Raw genomic sequence first — 14,374 nt, forward strand, 5'->3', positions numbered from 1 at the left:
CAACCTGCTGTACAGCCTTCATCTAAGTACTACCTGTTCTTCAACTACAACTGAAAGGCCATGTCAAAACAGACATCTGCTGTGACTAAATTCATTAGAAGGTGTCTAATTCAGTGTGTGCGTATGTTGATGACATCACATAAAAACAAGCACCGAACTGTGCCGCACTACCGGTTGCTACGGTAGCGAGAGCCGACGCAAGAACAAAAGCAAGGTGACTTTTAGCAAGAGCTGCAGTGCTTTGTTCTCTTCGCTTGTCTTTTTTCCCCTCTTTCCCTCGTTTTTTTTTTTTTTTTTTTTTTGTTCGGAGTATGCGGAACCTTACGAAAGCAGGTCAGTGGAAAAGTAGGTCAGTGTGAAGGGGAGGAGAGGGATGAGAAAAGGGGAATTCAGAGAGTGAGGGTTGGGGAGGAGAGAGAGGGTGGAGGTGCAGATACGTCATCCAGCCTGCAGAGAGCTTAAAGAGGAGTAAGCAGAAAGCTGCATTGTGATCTCATTAATAACTGAACACTACACACATGTGCAAGCCTGAACACTATTCAATTCAATACTGAACAACAAAAACACACATATTTAAGTGCTGCAGTGCTGAGAAACGTCAAAGAATTCTTTAATGATTAACTTCTAGTCCTTTAATGACTCATACACCTTATTTAAAGGAAACACAGACTATTTGCATAGAAAATGATACATAATGCAAATAATATAGAAAGAAACAAGAATAATTTATCATTAACGCTCATTTAATGCTCAAAATTCATTGGAGGCTTTGAGAAATCAATGAAAGGCAAAGCTAATTTATTTTTACAGTACATTTCCTACGCAAGTACTTTGCACACTGGGGTTCAAATTATTATTTTATTTTATTTTATTTTATTTTAATTTTATTTTATTTGTTACAAATCATATAATAATGCAATATAATAATACACTTCCTGCAAAAGTGCTGTGCACATTAGGGTCCAAATTATTTTTATTATATTTTATTTGTTAAAAATCATATAATAATGCAATATAATAATACACTTCCTGCAAAAGTGCTGTGCACATTAGGGTCCAAATTATTTTTATTATATTTTATTTGTTAAAAATCATATAATAATGCAATATAATAATACATTTCCTAAATAAGTGCTTAGCACATTGGAGTCCAAATTATTTTATTTTATTTTATTTGTTACAAATTATATAATAATGAAATATAATAATAAATTTTTTTGCATAAGTGCTCAGCACATTGGGGTCCACATTTTTATTTTATTTGATTTTATTTGTTATGAATCATATTATAATGCAATATAATAATAAATTTCCTGCATAAGTGCTTTGCACATTGGCGTCCAAATTATTTTATTTCTATTTATTCATTTTTTAATTTGTTACAAATCATATGATAAAGCAATTTAATAACACATTTCCTGCAAAAGTGCTTTGCACATTGGTGTCCACATTTTTTATTTAATTTAATTAAATTTTTTATTTGTTACAAATTATTTAATAATGCAATATAACAGTACATTTCCTAAATAAGTTCTTTGCACATTGGGGTCCAAATTATTTTATCTTATTTTATTTTATTTGTTACAAATTATATAATAATGAAATATAATAATACATTTTCTGCATAAGTGCTTTGCACATTGGGGTCTTTTTTTATTTTATTTTATTTTATTTGTTACAAATTATATAATAATGAAATATAATAATACATTTTCTGCATAAGTGCTTTGCACATTGGGGTCTTTTTATTTGATTTGATTTGATTTGATTTTTATTTTTTGTTATAAATCATATGATAAAGCAATAACACATTTCCTGCAAAAGTGCTTTGCACATTGGTGTCCAAAAATTTTTATTTATTTTATTTTTTTTTTTTTTTTTTGTTACAAATTATATAATAATGAAATATAATAATACATTTCCTTGCACACTGGGGTCCAAACTATTTTATTTTGTTTTATTGTATTGTGGCTTAGTATTGAACTCCACAGGTTTGTGCAAAACCTGATGATCCATGTTATCTGAGAATGTTTCCAAGAACATCTTATGCTTCAAAGGAAGCATGAAAATCTGACCTTTTGTACAAAGGCTCATACAGTCACACATTTAATTGGTGACCTAGAAATAATGCAAATTATAAACCATTTCTTATTCATTTTATGGCTGTTTACGAAAACATTCTAGTTAGATTCTGAATCCTAGATTGCACCTAGATGCACTCAGATTTTTGGAGCCCACTGTATGAATAAATGAAAAAGGCAGAACAAGCAGGAAAACTAGAACAAAAAGCAGGCAGAGAAGGGAAGAAGGAAAAGTTAAATGAGGAGAGGAAAAACAAGAAGGAAAAGAGGCCAGAGAGAGGAATGTAGTGGGAAGAGAAGATGTTTTGTCTCCGAACATCTGCAGGAGCGCTGGGATTCCAGAGCACAACATAACTCGAGTTACGTAACTGAGCTGCCTAAGATGTAGGTCAAAAAATAGAGAGCGCAAACAAGGGAAGAAGTATCTGAGCGAGTACGTGCGTCATGTGGAACAGTAATCATTATAACGTAACAATCTGCGTGCGTATAAGCAGGTGGGTATCATACATAACGGCAACAAAGGAAGTGTATTAATGAGAGTATGTGTGAGTATCTAATAACTTTTGGAGTTTAAAAGAGGTAGTGTGATTCACACAGGCAGATCAGTGAAAGGGCAGCAAAATGTAGGTCAGCCAGCCCTGCCCACACCCCATTCCCTCAATCCTAATGCGTATGACCCTCTCAGTTTTGTTCTCTCTTATTTGCCCTCAGGTCATTCGACATTCATTCACTATCTTAATCTTTATGCTCTCTTCAGTGCTTACTGGGACAATTTTATAAGTGTTTAATAAATAATAACTGACACTGTATACTGTTTACACTTTTCTATTGTCATTATTAAAATAATAATATTTATTCATTTAATTCATTGTTAAATAAATGAATACTTTTATTAATATTCATATAAGTGACAGTAAAGAAATTATAATATTAGAAAAGATTTTAATTTCAAATAAATGCAATTTTTGGAGTAAACACTTTTGCAAATTCAGCTTTGCCATCAATAAATAACATTTAAAAAATATTAAAACAGTAAAAATGTCTTTTTCTGTTTTACTCTATTTTTAATCGAATAAATGAAGCCTTGGTGAGCATACTGTTAAATATATATTATACATATATATATATATATATATATGTTATATATATATATATATATATATATATATATATATATATATATATATTATATATATATATATATATATATATATATAAAACTGACCTCAAACGTATGAACGGTAGTGTACATTTAATAGTGTTCTAAAAAAAAAAGAGTGTTTTTTTTTTTATTATTAATTTCAAGCATTAAATAGAGGTGGGCGAAATAACCAAAATCTTATATCACAATATAAGTAATTTTATTTCACAGCAACGATCTATATCACAATATAGTTATTTTTTCTTTGAATAAGGTCTTTATAATATCAAAATTTTTGATATTTCATAATTCTTGTCACCAGTGTCAATATCACAAAAAAATTACTAGAAAAATAAATAAATAAATAAATAAATAAAAATCAAGCTCACTGAAGAATGATGAAAAAAAAGAATAAGAAACTAATTACAAGCAATAGAAATACATTGCAACATAAAATACATTAGAACAAATAAGAAATGCTACATACATTGTATAATCAAATGTATTTAAAAAAAACCCCTGCATATTCTTCACTGTGTAAATTAAATATGTATTTCTTCTTACTGAAGTTGCAAAAGTGATTTAGTCAAGATAAGTAAGAGATTTTGTTTTGTTTGTTGTTTGATTAACATGATGAATTCACTTGTTTTTAAATGGCAATGCTTAAAAACATGTGCAAAGATGTGTTTTTGTGAGCACAGCTATATGTGCGTGTGTAACTGTAATAGAGACAATAGTCCAAAATCTCTACCTGTTGACAGATTTCTACCGGTTATTTGTGTCTACCAGTATTTTGCCCACCCCTAGCATTAAATTATAATTAACAACTGTGAGCCTGGACAACAAAACCAGTCATAAGAGTCAATTTTTTGAAACTGAGATTTATAAATCATCTATAAATAAGCTTTCCATTGATGTATGGTCTGTTAGGATAGGACAATATTTGGCCGAGATACAACTATGTGAAAATCTGGAATCTGAGGGTGCAAAAAAAAAAAAAAAAAAATAAAAAATATTGAGAAAATTGTCCAAATGAAGTTCTTAGCAATGCATATTACTAACGAAAATTTAAGTTTTGATGTATTTACGGTATAGGAAATGTACAAAATCTCTTCATGGAACATGATCTTTACTTGATATCCTAATGATTTTTACCATAAAAGAAAAAATCAATAATTTTGAGCTATACAATGTATTTTTGGCTATTGCTACAAATATACTTGCGCTACTTAAGGATGGTTTTGTGGTCCAGGGTCACAATCAAACATTTAATATACAGCATCAGCCAATACTGAAATATTAAAACGTCAGTTGATAACCAATATGGTACCAGGATATTGTATCCTAAGATATTTGACTGCTAGCGCATTTTGGGTTGGTTTAGGTTATTGGTTAATAAAATATACAGTACCCACCTTACTTTTCAATGCAAATTTTCTGTGAATGTGCAAGACTTCCAAATTTATTAGCCGCTGTAGGGAAGTAACAAAAACAAAGTAAATGGTAAAATTGTTTGCGCTATAAACCGGTGTGTTTATAATTAAGACAATGCATTAAAATAATATGGTAAGAAACAAAACTGTCTTATACTAAAACTAAACCAAAAACAGCTGGAAGTAGATGACATCAGAAGCCAGACACATCAAATTAGCAAATGGCCGTGCCCACTTTTATAGAAAAAATAAGGTGCATCCCTTTTTTGAAATGACATTTATACATCTAAAAGCTGAATAAATAAGCTTTCCATTGCTGAATGGTTTGTTAGGATAGGACAATATTTGTCAGAGATACAACTATTTGAAAATCTGAAATCTGAGGGTGCAAAAAAAAAATCTACGTGTTGAGAAAATTGCCTTTAAAGTTGTCCAAATAAAGTTCTTAGCAATGCATATTACTAATCAAAAATTAAGTTTTGATATATCTACAGTAGGCAATTTACAAAATATCTTCATGGAACGTGATCTTTACTTTTTTTCAACATCCTAATGATTTTTGGCATAAAAGAAAAATCCCATACAATGTATTTTTGGCTATTGCTACAAATATACCCGTGCTACTTAAGACTAGTTTTGTGGTCCAGGGTCACATATATATAACTGAAAATACACTAACAATTGCATAGCAACATGCTAAAAATATCACAAGTGGCAGTAATGTCGTCATAACATCCTTGACACCAGTATATTGGCAGTGACTTGTAAGCACCACACACATTTTCCTCAGAAATGGTAAAAATCTTGTTCATCTTATCACTTCGCTTGATCATCCTCACTCTTTTGACTCTTTATAAATCAGTCTCCATCCTCCACTGCACCTGTTGCACAATCACCAATTACATGCCAAATTCTTGTCATTATCCTCTCTTTTGTAATCAGTTAATCAAACCCAAATCTTCCCAAACAAAGAATGAAATGATATTGACGGATGCCCTATTGAGAAATGTTCCTATCATAGCAACACATCACCCACTGTGTTCAGCAGATTACATGCAACAGTGAGTTAAAGGAGCTGTAGTCTTAACAGACAGCTGCACTCAGTGACTTAAATTGTTATTTTTGAAAGAAGAGATGTCTATCAGTGCCTATTATCCAGCATGAGATATATAGCTCAATTTAAGTCCCAATTTTCACAATAAGTATCATTTTATAGCAGCTATACAGAAAATGCACATTTCTACATTCCTATCAAGAGTAGAAAATTGTTCTCAGAGGTGACTTTCAAGGTATATATAGCACCCGTTTACAAGGTAATACAGGTCCTTTTAATTAAAAAGATCAGGGCTACATATTATAAAACTGTTGATTTAAGCATTCCATACAGTAAATGTATTGCCATGTTTAACTATCTTAAGTATAAGAGGTTGCGAGCGCACACCTAACCTTGACAAACTGCAAATGCATAAGAGCCCTTGTACGCCATTTGAGCTTCATACATAATCAGCATCAATAAAAGCGCCAGCCTCAATAGCAGCTCTTTATTATGTCATGCACACCAGACAACATCAGATCAGTGCATTATCTAAGCAAGGCCAAGATTATAACTCCCATAAAAGAATGGGTAAAAGAATGTCTCAGTCCTGAAATAATGAAAGGAAAGAGGCTGGGATTGTAAATAAAGTGCGTGATTGAGGTTACACTTTGAAAAAGTCAAAGAAAGTGGGGCAGACGTGTAAGTGAGGACTAGATTTCTGCTCATCCATTAAATGCGAAGCATGAATTAGGCCACTAGAGCAATGAGTCAGCCCAGAGTTATGCAATGCGAGCACTCGGGGTATTGCCACACTGTGTGCGTATGAGGGAAGGAGCGGGTATGGAGAAAGGGGGGAGGTTGTTTTGCATGTACGCATCTGCGTATGTGAGAACATGACTGACATATGTTCTTGGGATGGAACAGCTGCCTTCAGTGTGAGGCCGAGGACCATAAGGTTTGTAGGCAGATTGTGTTACTTTGCATATTATTGTTTAAATGTGAAAGGCAACAAAATATGTTCCAACTGCTCTAATAAAAGCACTTCATTAAATAAGCATTATTCTGTAATCATAAATCAATACACCCAGAATGTGTGAAACATTGTGCACACACAGTTTCTGCATCAATATTCCACTTACAAGGACACTTCATATTAACAGAGCAGCACTTCAGCTCTACAAAGTCCAGACCACTTTCCTCTTGAATTATCGCCATGTGATCGCAATTATTTCAGGAGTTTACATATGAAACCTTTTCCTCACAGATGGACAATAATTATTCACATATAACTCATTCTAAGAAGAGTTCCAAAATGCTAAATCACTATTTTATTCTGTAATAATTCCAATTATTACATAATAATTCAATAACACTGTTTAATGTAATCTTTAGCATGTCTCAAAATGAACATAATTTTTTCTCTACATAATAATGTTGTGAGGCCTAGATAAAACTTTATTTTATTTTTATTATTCACTCAGTTTATTCATTAAATATATTAAAAAATTTCAACTGAAAAATAATACATTTATATATATATATATATATATATATATATATATATATATATATATATATATATATATATATATATATATATATATATATATATATGTATTTTAATTTATTATTTCTAAATATACATTTTATAATATATTTAATGAATAAACTGAGTTTATGTTACAAACATTCAATCAATCAATGTTACTGTTTTTATTGTTTTTTTTGTTTGTTTGTTTTTTAATCAAATAAATGTAGTCTTGGTGAGCATACAGGAGACGTCTTTTTAAAACATAAAAAAAAATTCCAAATATATTAAGTTAAAACTAAAGTTTAAACTAAACTAGGGCCTTATATATGATATCTGTTTTATTTTTCCCCAAATTCTGTTGAATTTTTTCCAAATTCATTTTTTTCCGTTCTCATTTTTCTGGATTCTGTTTTTCTGTTTTAATTTTTCTAGACTTTGTTTTAATGGTTAAATTACATTTTATTAATCAGAAAGCATGTATAATTAATTGAAATCATGAAACTTCCACAATTTCACAGAAATTTATTAAAGGTTTTACAAAAATAACATTTGTTTAGTTTAGTTTTATTTTTACCAAATTCTGTTTTCCATTAATTTTCTGGATTCCATTTTAATGGTTTCATTAAATTTAATAATCAAAGCATCTCTAATTAATTGTTTTTATATGAATATATATATATATAGTTATTTTATTTCTTTATTTCCCAGAAAATACTGTGTTGTGTATTTAGTGGTATTTTCTGGTAAACAAATGTTCTACTAAATATTCCTTTAAAAATAATATTTTAAAAACAATTTTAGTAGTAGTAGTACTATCATTACATTAAGCCATATTCCTGTCACAGTTTCTTCAAGTTAAACCAAACTTTTATTTAAAGGGTTGATGTGAAGAAGTTTACGTTTCTATGTCATATGACAATTGATCTTCTTAAAAGAAACAGTAAAATGCTCATGAAGTAACTTTCGTGTGTTTGTGTACTCATACACTGGCATACAGATGTTGAAAACGTGCACGCTTCATTACTTGTGTAGTACATGAAACTGTGCATCTGCGTGATTCATTCACACACAGAACATGAAGGATTTATATTTAAATAGTCTTTTGCATCGTAATATTCACATGTATTAGTCACACATACGTTTTTTCATTTGTCCAAAATTTGGCAAATTTCGTGACATTCCGCGTTATACATTCAATTCAATTTTTATGACTGGATTCCGCTATTCCGTAAGGGTTTTCTGCATTACAGAAATCATAGGGCCCTATTGAATCAGCAAAATTGGGGAAATTTAATTTTACACTTTTAAAATGACATTACAATATTGCGTTACACCATAAAAAAAGTAAATAATTAATAACTGCTTACATTTAATGGAAAGTAATGCATTACTTTACTTTTGTGTTACTTTTTGTCACCTGAGCTTGGGCTGCTTATTTATTTTTAATAATAAAAAAAACAAAAGTTATATTTTTGGAAACTGTAAAGGCCCTTCACAGCAAAAGTGTAATTAATAAGCCTCAGGCTGAAGGAAGTACCTCTGCTTCTGCACATCACTCCAACTTCTCTCAACACAGGGACAGGAGAGGAGCTAGTAAAGGAATGAGAAAAAGCTACTTGAAAAAGAAACTTTAAACTTGCGTAATTTGTAATGTGAACTTAGTACTTAAAACCACCGATCACAGTCCAACGTCATGGCGGTGTTGGCCTCCTGCTGTAGTAACAAATTTAAAATACACTCCAATGTTCAGTAAAGCAGCCCCCCTCACCCTGCATTTTAAAGATAACAGAGGGGCTATAACTGGAACTAGGGGGGCTCGGGCCCCACTAGCTCCCCTTAATTCAAACACCTATTTAAATCTCTCTGAGGTCACTTTTACCCTTGGAACTAGACAGTGTTAGTCACATTCTAGCTAAAGTTCAGTAGTGCCACAAACACATTAACCCGATTATCCATTAGATAAGCATCTGTCTCCTCCTTCTGTCCAGTTACCTGCAGCCGACAACCTGTCAGATCCCCTTGTACAGCCCAGCACAACACTAGTCTATTATAAGGCTCAGTCTTGACCTACATTCTTGCAGACATGCACATGCTAACAGAAAAACGCTCTAATCTTGTAGACATGATGCTGATTTGTAGAACCATTCTACAACTGTAAGCTGCTTCTTTAGAGCACAGGCACTTTCAGCCATAACAGATTTAATGAGGAAGAGAGCAAACTTAAAGTATTCTTAATATAAAGGAAATGACAGAAAATCCAAATCTGAGCAAACATGAAATGAGAACTATACTAATCAACATTTGAAGTGCATCTTTAATCAAAGTTGTCCTAAAACGGAAACAATACCTGTTCTTGTCTTACGACAACTTTGATGAACTTTTTGATCCACAAAGTTGACTACTGTATTTGACTGAAAACTCAAATATCTTTGATTTTTAATATTTAGGCTACATGTTTCCAGATGAGTTGTTGACATTAAACTTTTTATGACCTAATATTAATTGAAAGACTTCTAAAAATAATTTGGCACACCACGATTTAAGTGAACTGCTAAAAAGCTGTGATGCACAATATACTAGTATTATATCAGTTATCTGACAATTTTTGATTTTATTTTTAATTCATTTCTCACTATCTGCCAGTGTTGGCTATTTAATTGTACAAGCTCATTTCCCCTAATTGTATATTTTAGATTACCTTCGCCGTCTTCCAGTGCTCACTAAACTTTAAACTAACCACTAACTATTGAACAATTTTACATGTAATCTTTAACCAGTTTTACGACGAATAGCCTACCTATTTTTTCTTAAATTTTCTTTTTTTTTTTATTAAATTATTATTATATTATTGTCAATATTTAAAACATTTGAGTACATTTTTTTAGGATTCTTTGAGGAATACAAAGATCCAAAGATCAGCATTTATCCAAAATAAAAAGCTTTTGCAACATTATACACTATAACATTCAAAAGCTAAAATATATATATATAGGAAATATATATATATAGAGAAAGAAATTATGGAAGTTAATACTTTTATTTAGCAAGCATGCTTTAAATTGATCAAAAGTTATGGAAAAAGACATTTACATTCTTAGAAAAGATTTCTATTTCAGATAAATGCTGTTCTTCTGGACTTTCTGTTTATCACAGAAACCTGAAAAAATATACTGTTTTCAAAATAATAATAATAATAATAATAATTGTTTTTTGAGCAGCAAATCAGAATATTCGAATGATGCTGAAAATTTAGCTTTGAAATCACAGGAATAACTTTTAATATATTTAAATTGAAAACAGTTATTTTAAATTGTAAACAAAAAAAAAAAAATACTGTTTTTACTGTACTTTGGATCAAATAAATGCAGGCTTCGTGAACAGAAAAGAATTCTTTGAAAAAAAAAAACATTAAAAAATCTTACTGTCCAAAAACTTTTGACTGGTAGAGTAATTGTGAATTCATATTTTAAAATTATGACTTTTGGGCTCAGAATTGTCAGTTTACATCTAAGAATTTGTGAAGCAAGAACTGCAAAAAAAGAACATCAGAATCGTAAGATACAAACTTGAAATTGCAAAAAATAAAGTACATTTCCATAAAACTGTCAACTACCTAAATATTAAGCTACTCAGCCAACAGTAAGCATTCTCACAACTTGTTCATGTTCTAGCAATGTTTTCTCAAAGTTATGAACAAATGTTCTTTTACTAACATTAATTAATGTTTGTTCAAAGTTACCTGGTTTATAATAATGATCTTAAAACATTAGCATAAAAACGATATTTATGCATCATCCACTGAACCTTTTTTTTTTTTTTAAGTAACTGTTTCAGAATGTTCCGAGAACATGCAAAGCTAACATTCCTATAATATTTGCAAACTGATCAAATGGAATGTTTGGCAAACTTTTTTAACATTTAAAAAACTGCATTTTAAACATTTAAAAATAATGTTTTTTTAAAACTTAATGGGAATGTTAGTATAAATGTTCTTAGAACATTTTTGTTAGCTGAATGCATACCATGGAAATGCAAGTTAACAAATAAAAGAAATGTAAAATCAATTAATCTAAATATTCATATGGCTTCCTCTTTTCCTGCCAGTCAAATGGTCTGTATTTTTGTAAACTGTCTTTTAGAGACCATCTTGTTCCATATTATCCACTTCTCGTCTGCACGTTCTGTTCACTCAGACACACTCAGAGCAGGCCAAATAAGGCATTTCTTTAAGGGCAGCTGTGCTGTCTCACAAGTGACTCAGGGAATCATGATAATGGGTAACAGAGCTTCACATCTGCAGCCAAACAAACCCACTAAACACAACCCAGGGCCTAGAGTGGCCGGCAGCTGTTGGAAGGAAGCTCTCTGAATCACAGGAACAACAAAAGAAGGCTGTTTACAACAGTACTCTTTCACCCGTGCCCACATCTTCTTCTCATCCTCTCCAGCGCTTCCCGCCCACAGTCCAAACCGTCCTGCTCTTTTCGCTCTAATCCAAACACCTGGGAGGTGCAAACATGTGACCGAGGGCTCACATGAGGCCAGACGCTCTGCGTGAGGGTGAGTCAGCCGAGGAACAGACTCCAAAACTAAAGGTAACACAAGTCAACACATAATTACACGCTCACTAAGACCAACGGGACTCTCAAACTGACTGGAACTGTAAACTAACCGCACTTGACCGTGTGGCGAGTGCTTTCCAACATTCCAAGTGTTTATTTTTATACTGACATCATCATGTATGACAACAGCATATGAGCAAATTAAAAATATGAGTCTACATGACTCATAATGCAAAGCATGAAAATTAAATTTTTTTAATATCACACACCGTCCTTTGCACTTTGTAAGACGGCTTTTTCTTTCATTTGCAATTCGTTTCAAACGCCTTCTGGCGCTGAATTAAAATAGAACAGTTCTAAGAAGTATCTAAGCAGTGTGTTTCCAATCAGTTGCTGTATCATGTCCAGGCGTGACACCGGAGAGATGGGATAATTTAAGTAGGTTAATCAACAGCATCAGGACATGGGCAGTGATAGAGTATGTTTCTTGTTTCTCTTTGGGTTACTGGGTCAAACAGGGAGGGAGAGGCAAGGAAAAATATCACGTGAAGAAGCAACGCCTGTAGATGAGACGCCATGTGCCGGAGAAGGATATGGTTGGGTTTCTTAAATGAAAAAAACCCACATGATTCAACTGCTCCAGCTTAATGGATCCCATTCAAATACATGACTATTTTTAGTCTTTGGATTGGTTAATTCATTTGTGTAAACAAAAATAATATATATATACCAACAAAACAGCTGGCTGTCATTTTAACCTGACATGAACCTTGAAAAACAAATGTTAAAAATGTAAAATTTAAACTAAAAAACCCAAAAGTATTTAAAATATGTTAAACTAAAAGTAGGGGGAAAAATTTAGACTAGTAAACAAACTTGGTTGCTGGAGGACTGGATGATTAATCATCATTGGTTAGTTGACCATTGTGACTCACTCCAGTTATGTTTTGCAGATATGAAATAATCCGAATCCGAATCTGAATGAGATCTGATAGCTAATGCCTTCATAAGACTTGAAATATAGTGTACATGTCAAAAAGTTTCATTATTTTTAGACTTTTACTGTTTATTTACTGTTCACCGTTCATCTTCTTTACATGGAAAAGAGCGGCATGGACTTCCTGCATGATATAATAAATATTTTTTGTGTTCCATGATCCATATGTTCTTTTTTGTATAATAAAACAATAAAAAAATCATTAAGAAGGATACAAGTGAGTGAGGATCCTGCTTTTTTTATTTGTGTTGCATGGAAGAAAGAAGTCATACAGGTTTGAAATAATGTAAGAACTGTAAATGATGATGATGAGTGAGCTAAAGCTTTTTTTTCTCTCTCTCTCATGGAAAACGGAGTCTTGTTTTCTCATTTGGAGTCTTATTTAAGTCTCATTTAACAGAGCTACTTTTGTAAAATAATTTATTTAGTTGTTTTAGGAAGTAGTCATGAGGTAACCCGTATATATTTGTTTCCAGGATCCCAAAAATGAATTCCAGACCGATGATGCCAGACAATATGGAATAAATTAGTGTACTAACCTACCTTTACGCATGAAACTCTGCTTCCCTCTACTGGATAACCATGTGAACTATCTGCAAGGAGACTGCATACACATGAGGGAATAAAATCCGTCAGCATGAATCGTTTTAAATATGATTAGAAACAACTGTAAACATAAACAGTTGAAACTGATCCATTCTGACCTGCTCTACCAATAGGTAACGTTAGCACATTAAAACAACGACTGTGTACTACTGCCAGACAAGAATGTACTGAATAACGCTCAAATATTAGCCACTAAAGTGTAATTTAGTTTTAAATCAGTTATTAGTACAAACAGAAGAATTAACTGAACCCACCTGAGCAAGTTTATAATTATAGCCTCGAAGCCGCGCTCACCACTTAACTCCAAACAATCAAAGTCGAAGTACAATAAATGGGCGGGAGCGCCGTCTTGCGGTAGGCGGTAAAATATGAATGATCATGTTGGCCAAGCTTACGTCATACCAGGGTTTTGTTTGTTTGACGTAACTTTATTATTTACCCCAATTTTTTTTTATCATACATTCCAATGAAATATATGTAATATGTTTAAATAATTTTTTTAAAAAAATTTTTTTTTTAAATTTTTAGTTTTATTTTAAAAGAAAAGATAAGGTGGCTTTGAGGTGATCTTGCTCCTGCTCCAAATTCTATTTACAGACAAAAAGTCTGGTAAAATACGCCAAATCTGACCACATAAGCTCCTGTTTTTTAATCAAAGGCTTTGCTTCCGCGTTAATTATACTTTGCCACTGTCATGACAGATGTATGTTTTTGTATTTCTAATTTTTTTTTAAATATACGGTGCCTTGCGAAAGTATTTCATACCCCTTAATTTTTAGGTTTGAAGTTTTATGTTGCAGCCTTGTTAAACTGCTTTAAATGACAGTTTACAGTGACAACTTTGCAAATTTATTAAAAAATAAAACACTGAAATAAGTACATTGCATAAATATTCATACCCTTAACTCAGTACTTAGTTGAAGCACCTTTACAGCCTCAAGTCTTTTTGGGTATGATGCGACAAGCTTTGCACATCTGCATTTGCGC

The sequence above is a fragment of the Labeo rohita genome, chromosome 6, assembly GCF_022985175.1.
Source record: "Labeo rohita strain BAU-BD-2019 chromosome 6, IGBB_LRoh.1.0, whole genome shotgun sequence".
Classification (NCBI taxonomy): Eukaryota; Metazoa; Chordata; class Actinopteri; order Cypriniformes; family Cyprinidae; genus Labeo; species Labeo rohita.